This window comes from Somniosus microcephalus, chromosome 5 (genome assembly GCF_052327205.1).
Source record: "Somniosus microcephalus isolate GS21.2 chromosome 5, FLI_Smic_1.0, whole genome shotgun sequence".
Taxonomy (NCBI): Eukaryota; Metazoa; Chordata; class Chondrichthyes; order Squaliformes; family Somniosidae; genus Somniosus; species Somniosus microcephalus.
Window position 1 is genome coordinate 159,142,394 of NC_140991.1, and position 12,949 is coordinate 159,155,342.

The window sequence follows — 12,949 nt, forward strand, 5'->3', positions numbered from 1 at the left end:
GGAAGCAGCAACAAACCTCGAGAACAAGAAAGCAGCTCTACAGACGCCTGAAGGCCAAGGTTCAACAACAAACTTGCGACCTAAAGAACAGATGGTGGGTGGAGAAAGCGCAGGAGATCCAGCAGCTAGCCGAAAACCACGATGTGCGTGAATTCTTTAGTGCAGTCAAGACCATCTACGGCCCAAGCACCCAAGGTCCTACTCCACTGCGGGCCAAGAACATAGAGGTACTTATCAAGGACAGAGAGGCAGTCAGTACCCGCTGGAAGGAGCACTTCGAAGATCTCCTGAACCGAGACTCTGTCTTCGACGCGAGTGTCCTCAACTCCATCCCGCAGCATGCTACCCGCCACCATCTCGGCACAACCCCAGCCCGGCATGAGGTTGAAAAGGCCATCCAACAACTGAAGAACAACAAGGCCTCAGGAGCAGATGGAATCCCCGCCGAGGCACTAAAGCATGGTGGAGAAGCACTACTGGCACGAATTCATGAACTCATTTCTCTTATTTGGAAGGAGGAGAGCATGCCAGCGGATCTCAGAGATGCCGTAATTGTGACCATCTTCAAGAAAGGTGACAAGTCCGATTGCGGTAATTACAGAGGAGTTTCCCTGCTGTCTGCCACAGGGAAAGTCATTGCAAGTATCCTCCTCAATCGCCTTCTCCCAGTGACCGAAGAGCTCCTCCCAGAGCCACAATGCGGATTCCGCCCACTAAGGGGCACAATGGACATGATCTTCACCGCACATTAATTACAAGAGAAATGCAGGGAACAGCACCAACCGCTGTACATGCCCTTCTTTGATCTCACAAAGGCCTTCGACGCTGTCAACCATGAGGGTCCTCCTCAAATTCGGCTGCCCTCAAAAGTTTCTCACCATCTGCTTCACGATGACATGCAAGCCGTGATCCTGACCAACGGTTCCACCACAGACCCAATTCACGTACGAACCGGGATCAAGCAAGTCTGTGTCATCGCACCAACGCTCTTCTCGATCTTCCTTGCTGTAATGCTCCATCTCACCCTTAGTAAGCTCCCCATTGGAGTGGAGCTAATTTACAGAACAAGCAGGAAACTGTTCAACCTCCGTCGCCTCTAGTCCAGATCCAAGGTCGTCCCATCCTCTGTCATCAAATTATAGTATGCAGACGACGCTTGCATCTGCGCTCACTCGAAGGTCAAACTCCAAACCATCGTCAACACCTTCACCAAAGCGTACGAAAGCATAGGCCTTACACTAAACATCCGTAAGACAAAGGTCCTCTACCAACCTGCCCCCACCACACAGTGCTGCCCCCCCGATTATCAAAATCCACGACAAGGCCTTGGACAACGTGGACCACTTTCCATACCTCGGGAGCCTACTGTCAACAAGGGCAGACATCGATGACGAAGTCCAACACCACCTTCAGTGTGCCAATGCAGCCTTCGGTCGCTTGAGGAAGAGAGTGTTTGAAGACCAGGACCTCAAACCCGGTACAGAGCAGCAGTGATACCCACCTGCCTGTATGCCTCAGAGACATGGACCATGTACAACAGGCACCTCAAAACACTGGAGAGGTACCACCAACGGTGCCTCCGCAAGATCCTGCAAATTCATTGGCAGGATAGATGCACCAACGTGAGTGTTCTCGTTCAGGCCAACATCCCCAGCATTGAAGCTTTGACCATGCTCGATCAGCTCCGATGGACGGATCACATCGTCCGCATGCCCGATACGAGACTCCCAAAACAAGCGCTCTACTCAGAGCTCCTGCATGACAAGAGAGCCCCAGGTGGGCAGAGGAAATGCTTCAAGGACACCCTCAAAGCCTCCTTGAAAAAGTGCAACATCCCCACTGACACCTAGGAATCTCTGGCCCAAGACCACACAAAGCGGAGAATAAGCATCCGAGAAGGCGCCGAACACCTAGAGTCTCTTTGCCGGGAGCAAGCGGAAGCCAAACGCAAGCAGCGCAAGAAGCACACATCAACCCAAGCACCTCACCCACCCGCCCCTTCAACCATCGTCTGCCCCACCTGTGGCAGAGATTGTAGGTCCCGCATTGGACTCATCAGTCACCTGAGAACTCATTTTTAATGTGGAAGCAAGTCATCCTCAGTTCCGAGGGACTGCCTAAGAAGAAGAAGTGTTGTGGCTGCTGGGGTGCCTGGCTCTGCTGGTATTGGGGCTGATTGTGGTCAGATTCTGAGGACCAAGGTGAGAGAGTGTAAACTGTACCCATTCTGATGTAATAGATGGCAGGTGATGGAGAGATGACAGAAGCAAATCTGTCAATGGTCAGAGAGGTTGTTCCAATGAGGTGGCACTGGATACAGAGTTGGCTCAAAACACTTGGAAGCTGCACAAAGCTCTATTTTTCTTCCAAGTGCAGTAACCAACAGTTTCTGAGCTCTGAAAGTGAACAGCTGTAATATGGTATCCTTTGTACAACTTTTGCAGCTGTCAGGTAATCAGATAATTCAATGCAGAATCAACTCACGACATCTTGAGCTGACGTGTTCCCCGAGCAGCGTGTAACCCGTGGGGGAACACGTAAAATTGAAATGTAGGCTTAAAATAACTGTTAATTGGATGTTAACAACCCATTTAATGATGTGAATTGCCTCCTCCGCCATTTGGTTTTGGGTCTGTTCAGCACTGACAGACCCGACACCTGGAAGACTCGCGTGGAGGTGGGTTGACAGCAGGTTTCCTACCCGCTGTCAATTTTTACTATTTTGACAGCGGACCCACCTCCGAACCCACCCTCTGAGCACCGGCAAAATTCAAACCTATATTACTGCTGCGACAGAATAAATCATTTAGTGCATCCAGCAGGAAGTGTAGTCCTCTTGACTAATGGATTAAATCTCCTGCTTCACCATATGGATAGGCACTTAGTTTAATGTGGAAGATATTTATATTGAGGTATGGAGCTATGGCAGCACAGGGAAATATGGGATCTTTATTTTTTTGGCTTGAGAGCCAATGCACTGATGACCTACTTGTATTGGATAGTCAGTGCGTGACTAACTGGAACATTTACATTGATTGGTGTGACTCTTGCATCATTTATACTGCACTTCCTTGTAATCAACTGCAGATTATTTCTCTGTAAATCTTCAGTAATTGCACTTCATCCGCCCTTAATACTCTCTGTAGCTGATGTGCTAAATGACTCTCAGCTGTCAGTTTTACACAGAAAATGGCAAAGGACAAATAGGCTATTTCAAAAAGTATTTATCATTTTTTTTTTTTTAAACTTCCATTGTTGATCTCTTTTCATTGCTATGGCTGATGAGGAAAGAGAGATTCCTATTCATTAACACACTAAAAAGAAACTTCTTGTCAACTGCTCAAATGAAACACATGATCACATTTCCTTGCCTTACACAAGTTCCAGGCAAAATTTCCAGACCTATGCCTGAAAGCAGTAATATAATAACTTAAACGGGAATTATAGTCTACTGAATTACCTCATAATCATAGTGATTACAAAGGAAGATTATCTGTGCAGGTAACTGGGCCTGAATTATTTTTTAATGGAATTAACCATTTGCTACAAATCATGGGAATGCATGGCTTTGAAGTGTACAATTTCTGAGCATGGAATGGGGGAGAAATTGTTCCCCGTCATGCCCAATTTCTTAGCGAGATGTAGGAGATGTGTGAGGATCGGGGGTGAGGGGGGGGGACTAATTTATGAGCGCAATCTCCCTGCATCTGATTCCCTCCTCCCCCACAGAAGTGTGTCGACTGCCAAATTGCTGGGTGGCCAGAATATGCTAATCAGGGACCTAAGGTCTGTTTTAGGATGCAGATGCCAAATTCCGTGCACACTCCACCCAGTTTTTTCCGGGTCTATAGAGGCCTAACCAGCAATCATTAAAGGGATCACTGGAGGCCACCAAAAAACAGGTAAGTTTTCATTTTTTACTTATTTTAATGGGGAGCCAGAAGGAGCCTGAGGACTCCACCTGGCTACATGGCAATAGCGCTCGCCCCCTGCTGTTCGCTTCCCGACTACAAGACTTACCTGTGGGTCGACTCTGTGTCTAGGGCCCATTACTAAATAGATTAGACCCGAGGCTCAATTTCCAGTGATCCTCGGGTCTTCATCTTTGGGCGCGTGTTGTAAGTGCGCTGCCCACTTTGTGGCGGTCTTCAGTGCTCACCAATATCCCAGCCAATATCATTACTGGGGGGGGTTAATTGCAGAGAAAAATAGGCAGCTTCCCATTTTTTGTCTGGAGAGGAATTTCACTTCCCCTTATGATGTCGCAAGTAATCCATTTATATTGTTGGTGAAATAGTCCAGCAATATAATACAGTTCCTTGTGTTCCAAATTTTCCCAGTTTATAGTATGGGATGGATTTGAAAATTAGCAGGGTTTGGGCATGTACATTTGCTCAAAGTCATAAACTCCTTGAAAGTCTTGAATATGTCACACACACGTTAAATCACTTAATTTGCAGGTATCCACCCCACCACAGTTACAAAACGGCTCTCATCAAAGTCACAAATTACATCCTTTGTGACTGTAACAAATGTAAACTATCCGTCCTCATCCTTAGAACATAAGAACATAAGAATTAGGAGCAGGAGTAGGCTATACGGTCACGCAAGCCCGCTCTGATATTCAATAAGATTATGGCTGATCTTCGACTTCAACTGGAAACCTTCTGCTGATTACCACCTACTGCCCTCCCTCAGCTGATCAATCAGTACTCCTCCATGTTGAACACTACTTGGAAGAAGCACTGAGAGTAGCAAGGGCACAGAATGTACTCTGGGTGGGGGACTTCAATGTCCATCACCAAGAGTGGCTCAGTAGCACCACTACTGGCTGAGCTAGTCGACTCCTGAAGGACATAACTGCCAGTCCGGGCCTGCAACAAATGGTGAGAGAACCAACAAGAGGGAAAAACTTATTTGACCTCGTCCTCACCAATCTACCTGTCGCAGATGCAACTGTCCATGACAGTATTGGTAGCAATGACAACCGCACAGTCATTGTGGAGACGAAGTCCCATCTTCACACTGAGGACACCCTCCATCGTATTGTGTGGCACTATCACCGTGCTAAATGGGATAGATTCAGAACAGATCTATCAGCTCAAAACTGGGCATCCATGAGGCGCTGTGGGCCATCAGCAGCAGCAGAATTGTATTCCACCACAATCTGTAACCTCATGGCCCGGCATATCCCTCACTCTACCATTACCATCAAGCCAAGGGACTAACCCTGGTTCAATAAGGAGCAGCACCAGGCGTATCTAAAAATGAGGTGCCAACCTGGGGAAGCTGCAACACAGGACTACACGCATGCTAAAAAGGGGAAGCAGCATGCTATAGACAGAGCTAAGCGATCCCACAATCAGCGGATCAGATCAAAGCTCTGCAGTCCTGTCACATTCAGTCGTGAATGGTGGTGGACATTTAAGCAACTAATAGGAGGAGGAGGCGCCATGAATATCCCCATCCTCAATGATGGTGGAGCCCAGCACGTGAGTGCAAAAGACAAGGTTGTAGCGTTTGCAACCATCTTCAGCCAGAAGTGCCGAGTGGATGATCCATATCAGCCTCCTCCGGAGGTCCCCACCATCACAGAAGCCAGTCTTCAGCCAATTCCACTCACTCCATGTGATATCAAGAAATGGCTGAGTGCACTGGATACAGCAAAGGCTATGGGCCCCGACAACATTCCAGCTATCATGCTGAAGACCTGTGTTCCAGAACTAGCCGCGCCTCTTGCCAAGCTGTTCCAGTACAGCTACAACACTGGCATCTATCCGAAAATGTGGAAAACTGCCCAGGTATGTCCTGTCCACAAAAAGCAGGATAAATCCAACCTGGCCAATTACTGCCCCATCCGTCTACCCTCAATCATCAGCAAAATGATGGAAGATGTCATCGACAGTGCTATCAAGTAACACTTACTCACCAATAACCTGCTCACTGCTGCCCAGTTTGGGTTCCACCAAGACCACTCAGCTCCCGACCTCATTACAGACTTGGTCCAAACATGGACAAAGGAGCTGAATTCCAAAGGTGAGGTGAGAGTGACTGCTCTTGACATCAAGGCAGCATTTGACCGAGTGTGGCATCAAGGAGACCTAGTAAAACTGAAGTCAATGGGAATCGGGGGGAAAAACACTCCACTGGCTGGAGTCATACCTAGCACAAAGGAAGATGGTTGTGGTGGTTGAAGGTCAGTCATCACAGCCCCAGGATGTTGCTGCAGGAGTTCCTCAGGGGAGTGTTCTAGGCCCAACCATCTTCAGCTGACCTTCCCTCCAACATAAAGTCAGAAATGGGGATGCTCACTGATGACTGCATAGTGTTCAGCGCCATTCACAACTTCTCAGATAATGAAGCAGCGCATGCCCACATGCAACCTGGACGACGTTCAGGCTTGGGCTGATAAGTGGCAAGTAACATTTGCACCAGAGAAGTGCCAGGCAATGACTATCTCCAACAAGCGAGAATCTAACCACCTCCCCTTGACATTCAACGTTATTACCATCGCATGCATCCCCACCATCAACATCCTGGGGGGTCACCACAAGAAGTTTAACTGGACCAGCCACATAATTATTGTGGCAACAAGAGCAGGTCAGAGACGGGGTACTCTGCGGCGAGTGTCTCACCTCCTGACTCCGCAAAGCCTTTCCACCATCTACAAGGCACAAGTAAGGAGTTTGATGGAATACGCTCCACTTACCTGGATGAGTGCAGCTCCAACAACACTCAAGAAGCTCGACACCATCCAGGACAAAGCAGCCCGCTTGATTGGCACCCCATCCCCTACCTTAAACATTCACTCCCTCCACCACTGGCGTACCGTGGCTGCAGTGTGTACCATCTACAAGATGCACTGCAGCAACTTGCCAAGGCTTCTTTGGCAGCACCTCCCAAACCTGCGATATCTTCCACCTAGAAGGACAAGGGCAGCAGGTGCATGGGAACACCATTACCTCCAAGCTTCCCTCCAAGTCACAAACCATCCTGATTAGAATTATATCGCTGATTCTTCATCGTCGCTGTGTCAAAATCCTGGAACTCCCTACCTAACAGCACTGTGGGTGTACCTTCACCACACAAACTGCAGCGGTTCAGGAAGGTGGCTCCTCACCACCTTCTCAAGGGCAATTAGGGATGGGCAATAAATGCTGGCCTTGCCAGTGATGCCCACATCCAATAAACGAATTTAAAAAAAACTCCACTTTCCTGCCCGATCCCCATATCTCTTGATTCCTCTAGAGTCCAAAACTCTATCTATCTCAGCTTACAATATACTCAACGACTGAGCATCCACAGCCCTTTGGGGCAGAGAATTCCAAAGATTCACAACCCTCTGGGTGAAGAAATTCCTCCTCATCTCAGTCTTAAAAGGCCGACCCCTTATTCTGAGACTATGCCCCCTAGTTCCAAACTCTCCAGCCAGGGGAAACAATCTCTCAGCATCTACCCTGTAAATCACCTCTCATTCTTCTAAACTCCAGAGAGTATAGACCCAATCTACTCAATCTCTCCTCATAGGACAACCCTTTCATCCCAGGGACCAATCTAGTGAACCTTTGTTGCACCGACTCTAAGGCATGTATATCCTTCCTTAAATAAGGAGACCAAAACTGTGCACAGTACTCCAGGTGTGGTCTCACCAGAGCCCTGTACAATTGCAGCAAGACTTCCTTACTCTTGTACTCCAACCCTCCAACAATAAAGGCCAACATGCCATTTGTCTTCCTAATTGCTTGCTGTACCTTCATGCTAACTCTCTGTGTTTCTTGTACTAGAATACTCTCTCTGAACACCAACATTTCATAGTTTCTGACCATTTAAGACATATTCTGTTTTTCTATTCTTCCTACCATAGTGAATAACCTCACATTTCCCCACATTATACTCCATCTACCACCTTATTGCCCACTCACTTAACCTGCCTATATCCCTTTGCAGACTGTCCTCCTCACATCTTACTTTTCCATCTAGCTTTGTATCGTCAGCAAACTTGGATACATTGCACTCTGTCCCTTCATCTAAGTCATTAATATAGATTGCAATCAGCTGAGGCCCAAGCACTGATCTTTATGGCACCCCAATAGTTACAGCCTGCCAATCTGAAAATGATCCAAATGGCTGGACTCAAAGGGGAGCCGATGCCAAGTGAACTCAAATTGTAACTGAAAACAGATTTGCTAACATGCGCGCAGATACATGATTCTTCCCTCAGTGAAGCACGAAGAGGTTAAATGTGTGAATTTATTTTGGAATTTCTGTCTGTCAACCAATCCTTTATCCATGCTAATATATTACCCCCAACCCCATGTGCCCTTATCTTGCTTAACAACATTTTATGTGGCACCTTATCGCCCTTTGGAAATCCAAATATACTACATCCACTAGTTCCCCTTTATCTACCCTGCTTGTTACATCCTCAAAAAACACTAATAAACTTGTCAAACATGATTTCCCTTTCATAAAACCATGTTAACTCTGTCTAATCATATTGGGGGAGAAATTGAGTATAGCCCCGTTTGGGGTCCCAGCCTCGCCAGGGCGCTAAAAGTAGCGCCCCAGAAACATTCGCGCCCCCGCACCGGAAATTGAGTGGTTGCGCCCCAAAGGGAAGGGTGGCACTACTGGAGGTGCCCCGCATCCCTCTTGGGGCGCTGCAAGTGAATATCGTGGTGCTACGGAGCTGCGGCATGTCGCGCTACAGTATTGCAGGTCTTCCTCCCCTTCTTAAAGGGGAGGGGCCTTGTGCAGCACGATCTGGGGCCCAGCTGGGCCCCCGAAGATCGGGAGTGCAGACAAAAGAGCCCGGCACCGAAGAGAAGTGCCGGGCACTTGGAGCGCAGCCGGCGGGGGGGGGAGGTGGTGGGGCGTTCAGGAGGCCGGGGATAGGAGCGCAGGCAGGTGCTGGCAGGCGGCCAACAACAAAAATGGCCACCCCGCACCTCGCCTTTAATTTGCACCTCCCCGGCCACAGGTACGCCACCCTGACCCTGTCGGACATAGCGTCCGGCAGTAAATCAGGGGGCACTGCCAAATATCGCGGCCGGGGCATCAGCGGGGCGATGCGCACACCGATGATGTCATCGGCAGTGGCGCAGCGCTAACGGTTAGCGCCACCACTAACGTCCTGTGGAATTTAGTGGGAGGCGTGGGCAGTGCCGCGCCCAGGCGCCAGTTGGCTTGCGACCCACTTAGCGCCCTCTTAAGGCGCTAATGGGTGGCGCAACCAACCGAATTTTTCCCCCATTATGTTTTTCTATGTACAGTACCCTGTTACCAATTCCTTAATAATGGATTCCAGCATTTTCCCGATGACTGATGTCAGGCTAACTGGCCTGTAGTTCCCTGTTTTCTCTCTCCCTCCATTCTTGAATAGCGGGGTTACATTTGCTACCTTCCAATCCGCTGGGCTCTTTCCTGAATCTAGGGAATTTTAAAAGATCACAACCAATGCATCCACTATCTCTGCAGACACCTCTTTTAGAACCCTAGGATGTAGGCTATCAGGTCCAGGGGATTTGTTGGCATTTAGACCCATCAGTTTCTCAAGTACTATTTCTCTATTGATATTAAGTACTTTAAGTTCTTTGCCCCTTGGCTCCCCACTATTTTTGGTATACCTTGTGTGTCTTCTACAGATACAGATACTAAATATTTGTTTAAAGACTCTGCTGTTTCCTTGTTCCCCAATATAATTTCTCCTGCCTCAGCCTCTAAGGGACGAACGTTTACTTTTGCTACTCTCTTCCTTTTTACATACTTGTAGAAGCTTTTACAATCTGTTTTTAAATTTCTAGCTGATTTACTCTCGTATTCTATTTTCTCCCTTTTTACCAATTTTTTGGTCATCCTTTGCTGGTTTCTAAAGCTCTCCCAGTCCTCAGGCTTACTGCAATTCTTCGCAACAGTATAAGCCTCTTCTTTTAATCTAACACTTTCCTTAACTTCTTTAGTTTTCCACAGACGGATCACTTTTCTTGTGGAGTTTTTATTTCTCAATGGAATATATATTCGACTTGTCCACAGCCTTTGACAAGGTTGACCATTCCATCCTCCTTCAATGCCTCTCCACCGTTGTCCAGCTGGGTGGGACTGATCTCACCTGGTTCCATTCTTATCTATCTAATCATAGCCAGAGAATCACCTGCAATGGCTTCTCTTCCCACTCCCACATCATTACCTCTGGTGTCCCCAAGGATCTATCCATAGCCTACTCCTATTTCTCATCTACAGGCTGCCCCTTGGCGACATCATCCGAAAACACAGTGCGACTTTCCACAGGTACGCTGACGACACCGGCGGCAGCAGCAGCGAGAGCGGCCCTGGGTGAAGACTGAGCGCAGAGAACGTGAAAGAGTGCAAAACCACAAGGACATCACAGGCAGCAGCAGCGGCCCTGGGTGGAGCCTGAGCAACAACACCGAGGATTTAAGCAGCGGGAGAGCAAGTGAGGCCCAGACTCACCAACAGCAGCAGCGGCCCTGGGTGGAGATTGAGTGAGGACATTGAGGATTTAAGCAGCGGGAGAGTGAGCGAGGACCAGACTCACCAGCAGCAACAACGGCCCTGGGTGGAGCCTGAGCGAGGACACCGAGGATTTAAGCAGCGGGAGAGCAAGCGAGGCCCAGACTCACCGACAGCAGCAGCGGCCCTGGGTGGAGCCTGAGCGAGGACACTAAGGATTTAAGCAGCAGGAGAGCGAGCAAGGCCCAGACTCACCAGCAGCGGCAGCGGCCCTGGGTGGAGCCCTGAGTGCGGATGAAACAGAGTACTGCGAGTTGGGAATTGTTTCTTACTTTACACCAAGGAAAGAGTCCGATAGCGGGAGCAGTCAAACAATGAAACCGCTAAAGTGACAGCACAACCAGGGAAGGAGCTGATTGGTAAGTAGGACCTGGTGAGTATTTCTACAGTCCAGTCGTTGAAGTAAAAGTAGGGTCTCTAGTTTAGAGTAAGTAGTGTTTAAAGGGAAGTAAGGTCTCTAATATTCTTTAATTTAAAGGAAGTAAAGGGAGTAAATTTAGGGTAAGATATGGCAGGGCAGCTCGGCTGCATGGAGTGCTCCTCCTGTGCTACGTGGGAAGTCAGAGACACTTTCGGCGTCCAGGGAGAACACGTGTGCAGGAAGTGTCTCCAGCTGCAGCTACTCAAAATCTGCTGTGGCTGGAGTCACTGTGGAGCACCCGCGAAGCTGAGACCTTCGTGGATAGCACGGTTAACAAAGTGGTCACACCGCAGATAAAGAGTGCACAGGCAGACAGGGAATGGCTGACCGCCAAGCAGAGTAAAAGAACTAGAAAGATACTGAAGGAGTCCCCTGGGTCCATCTCCCTCTCCAACAGATTTTCTGTTTTGGATACTGATGGGGGAGATGGTTTCTCAGGGGAATGCAGCAAGAGCCAAGTCCGTGGCACTACGAGTGGCTCAGCTGCACAGGAGGGGAGGAAAAAGAGCGGGAGAGCAATAGTGATAGGGGATTCTATCATAAGGGGAACAGATAGACGTTTATGTGGTTGCAGACATGACTTCAGAATGGTATGTTGCCTCCCTGGTGCCAGAGTCAAGGATGTAACTGAACGGCTGCAGGGCATTCTGAAGGGGGTAGGGCGAACAGTCAGAGGTCATGGTTCACATTGGTACCAACGACATGGGTCGAAAGAGGAATGAGGTCCTGCTACAAGAATTTAGGGAGCTAGGTAGCAGATTAATAAGCAGGGCCTCAAAGGTTGTAATCTCTGGATTACTCCCGGTGCCACGTGCTAGTGAGTATAGGAATAGGAGGCTAGAGCAGATGAATGTGTGGCTAAAGAGTTGGTGCAGAAGGGAGGACTTTAGTTTCCTGTATCACTGGGTCTGCTTCTGGGGAAGGTGGGACCTGTACAAGTCGGACGGGTTGCACCTGAACCGAAACGGGACCAACATCCTTGCGGGGAGGTTTGCTGGTGCAGTTGGGGGGGGGCGGGTTTAAACTAACTTGGCAGGGGGATGGGATATGGAGTGGAGCTATAGTAGGGGGTGATGCACCGCCAAATATAGAGGAAAAACAAGTCAGCCTGGAAGGCAAAGCAAATATGTAATGGCACAAGGGAATATGGCAAGGCTGGATGGCATTTATTTTAATGCAAGGAGTCTTGCGAGTAAGGCAGATGAGTTGAAGACTGGACAGGCTGGGGTTGTTTTCCTTAGAGCAGAGAAGGTTGAAGGGGACCTGATTGAGGTGTACAAAATTATGAGGGGCATAAATAGGGTAGATAGAAAGGAACTTTTCCCCTTAGTAGAGGGGTCAATAAACAGGGGGCATAGTTTCAAGGTAAGGGGCAGGAGGTTTAGTGGGGATTTGAGGAAAAACTTTTTCACCCAGAAGGTGGTTGGAATCTGGAACTCTGCCTGAAAGGATGGTAGAGGAAAGAACGCTCACAACATTCAAGAAGCATTTAGATGAGCACTTGAAACGCCATACCATACAAGGCTATGGAACAAGTGCTGGAAAATGGGAATAGAATAGATCGGGCTTGATGGCCGGCATGGAAACGATGGGCCGAAGGGCCTCTTTCTGTGCTGTATAACTCTATGACTCTATCTATGACCCTATGATCCAGAGACGTGAGTTCAAATCCTGACCACGGCAGCTGGGGAATTTAAATTAAATTAAATTGATCTGGAATAAAAGGCTAGTATCAGTAATGGTAACCATGAAACTATCGGATTGTCATAAAAACCCATCTGGCTCACTAATGTCCTTTAGGGAAGGAAATCTGTCGTCCTTATCTGGTCTGGCCTATATGTGACTCCATACCCATGGCAGTGTGATTGACTCTTAACTGCCCTCTGAAATGGCCCAGCAAGTCACTCAGTTGTAACTAACCGCTACGAAACATAATAAGAATGAAACCGGACAGACCACCCAGCATCAACATCGGCACCGGCTACAGACACGGCAATG